The following is a 3521-nucleotide window of genomic DNA, read 5'->3' on the forward strand; positions in this document are numbered from 1 at the left end:
CTGTAGGAAGATGTACCATGACATGTTAGATTACACAGAATTACAACAGAATAAAAGTTAAACTATATCACCACTTCTTGCTTTCCTTTACTTTAAATGGTTTAAATTCTAAAGCAAACCAAATCAGCCAGGATCAGAACCTCAAATAATATCTTTTATATATTCCCAGAGAAAAAACAACTTTACATAAAGTAAACCTGGAATTTTCTAAATTAAAGCAAATACAATCCTATAATGATAACAAGTTAAGATGTCTGTACAATACTAATCCATCCTTGAAAATTATGGAGAAATGCTAGAATACCTCATGCCAAAGCCGGGGAACTGTGTATTGTCTAGCAAATCCCCCTAGCAATTTAAATAAAAATAAATATTGCTCATATCCTAAATTTTAAATCTGATAATTTCCGAAGGAATAAACTTAAAACTGCCAACAGAAATATTATGTAGAGAAATCATGGTGGTAAAAGCATGCAAATGAGCAATGCACACAGCAATTGCGCACACAACCAGATAAATGCCCTTTAATCAGTGTGGGTAAACAGAAGAAAAATGATATATGCCAACAATGAAATCCTACTGCTGAATAGAGGCCCAGACAGAACATCTGGTTTTCATAGCAATTTCTGTTTCTACCTATTAGTGTACAGCTATCTTGCAACAAATCTTCCCAGGGTCTACTTCTGTTAAAGAAAGATCACTCAAGAAAAACAGTTACAAGGTATCACATTTCATGTTCTGTAATAACTCATCTCATCTAAACTTTATTCAATTCCCTATGGGGCAGAGAGGGACACACACACACACACACACACACACACACACACACACACACACACACACACACACACACACACACACACACACACACACACACACACACACACACACACACACACACACACACACACACACACACACAGAAACTTACATAAAATGACAACAGAATCTCAATGGCTAATGCTTAACATTTCAATGTAGTATAAGAATTAATTTTCTCAAGGGCCTTGTGAAATATACACACATAGCCTGCACACACACATGCACACATGCACACATGCACACACATTTAGTTCCTTCTTTAATCTGAGTCTCATGGAGAGCCTACTTTGCAAGGTACTGGGAAGGATATGATGATTATCAGTCAATGTATGCAAAGAGCTTTCTGGCTAGCTGGAGAGCCAGTGATGGGAATGAAGAACAGGAAAAGATTATTTCTGACTGGTAGTAATCACTTCTCATGGCACTACTGCTTTTTCAAAAATTAGAAGCTCAAACAGTATGAAATGGATACTCAGACCATGAAATGAACTTGAAACAATTATAGAAACTGGTCTCTTGTTTTACTGATTGAGAATTCAGTCTGCTAAGTGGGTTTGGGAGAGAAGCTTTGCCAATGTGTCCACAAAAGTCCTCAAAGGAATAAACCCTCCAATCCCTGCTTCCTCTCTTGTCCAGGAAGCAAATGACAATCTAGACCATGTTTCCAGCTATAGAGGCATTCATCAGTTTTTAGCCCTGTTCTTTGTTTCTGAAATTATCTTTTTCTTAAATCCTTTTCCCTATCAATTCTGTGTCCTTTTTCATAAGCTATCTTAATTATCTTTAAGCTCTACTTTGAGAACTGAATTGAACAGAAACAACACTCAAATGCTACAAACCCAATTTTTATCTCTTACTTTAGAAATTCAAAATATTTTTAGATTTTCCTACAAAATAATCCATGAGTATAATGGTCCTACTGAGAATGTCCATAGCCTCAGGAAACGGGCAGAAAGGACGTGAGTATTTTGGAGAGACAATGGCCTCCTTTGCTTCTTATACTTCAATTTATAAAAGGGAGGGATTATAGAAAAATATAAATCAAAATGAGGAGCTTCTAAATCAAATGGGGAGCTTCTAAAAATAAAGGCAGTCATTCCAGGAAACCAACTAAAAAGGGTCATCAGTAGGAGGCTGAAGCTAATCCTCCTGAGGTTCTGACCACTGTTGAAGGTGGGCACAGGGACACAGGACAGCATGCTAGCCTAGATGCCAGCCTGGAGCCCCCATGTTTTATGGGATTATGCCCTAACCTTAGAGTTCTCTGGAGTTAGCTGTGAGTACATCTCTCTAAAAATGTACTCTTTTGCTCTTTCCCTTAATGAACAGAGACTTAGAGAAAGAGCTTGCTGTCATAAGTGCCCTTGTGTTCATCTTGTGTCACAGGAAAAAGGGCCTCCCTTGACAAGTTTTAGATGCTATTTCTCATCAATATGCCATTACCTAAGTTGCCTATATTTCAGACCTAAAAATAAATTCAATGAGCATTTATAAAATATGAAAATTATGTCTAATTTACTATACTTGTGTTGAAGGCAACACAATCAATGAAATAATTTCAAGTCATGAAGTTGCCACCTACTTATCTGGTATATTCAATAGATGGTAAAGCTTGTTCCTCAACCCCTGTATTACTAACTTTTAAGTGTGTGTGTGTAATTTAGTTTTTTTTAAATATCACTAACTACACATACTCTTACAAAGATAGCCATGTAATTACATAACATGTCCTATTTCTTCAAGAGTAAGAATAGAATTTCTATATACAAAAAGTTACATAGAACATGATAATAATGAGATATCATGCACGTGCCTAAAACAGAGCATTTTAGGAAAATATGAAAGAGAAAGGAGATATTAATGAAATCAGTTCTGAGATCTTTGCAGTCACTGAAACTCTGTATGGAATGCCGTCTTTTCTGATTTCTAATTAACTGGAATAATTTCTTTCACTTCTATACTTATATTCCACTGTGTACCTCTTCTGTAACACTCCATAGATTTCATTTTAAACTATTTGTATATGAATCTTGATCTTACACAATCACATGGGCAGAGATCATATCCTACTCATCCTGAAAGTGCTGCCATGATACCAGTAACAATGCTTTGCACACAGTGGTCAATTACATACTGCTGTGTTTAACAGAATTAAATATCCAGCATTAGTGTGTATGTGCGTGTGTGAATGCATGTGTGTGTGCGTGCGTTTGTGTGTCTGTGTCTGTGTGTGTCCTTTTTGTGTGCTGGTCCTGGGCTTGAGAGCTATCTCTGAGCTTTTTTGCTCAAGCCTAGTGCTCTACCACTTAAGCCACAACTATACTTCCAAATTTGGGGTGGTTAATTGGAAATAATAGTCTCTTAACTATCCTACCCAGGCTGGGTTCAAACCATGATCCTCAGATCTCAAGTCTCCTGATCAGCTAGGATTACAGGCATGAATCACTGGTACCCAGCCAACATCTGCTTTATTAAAGAGAAATTCTTCTTATATTAAAACCATAATATCATAAGCAAGAAATCATGAAAAATTATGGGGAAATATAATGTGGAAAATGCAGCTACACTGAAATACAAGTCAAGGATATAATGATTTAGAATTTTATAAATGCATCTTACAAATGTATGTCTAAACTGTTTTAGACAGGAAATGTTTAATTTCAGATAAGTACAAGGTGAGTGACAAGGCAGGTGTTATA

Source organism: Dipodomys merriami, unplaced genomic scaffold (assembly GCF_024711535.1).
Source record: "Dipodomys merriami isolate MVZ:Mamm:240054 unplaced genomic scaffold, mDipMer1.0.p SCAF_2910, whole genome shotgun sequence".
NCBI lineage: Eukaryota > Metazoa > Chordata > Mammalia > Rodentia > Heteromyidae > Dipodomys > Dipodomys merriami.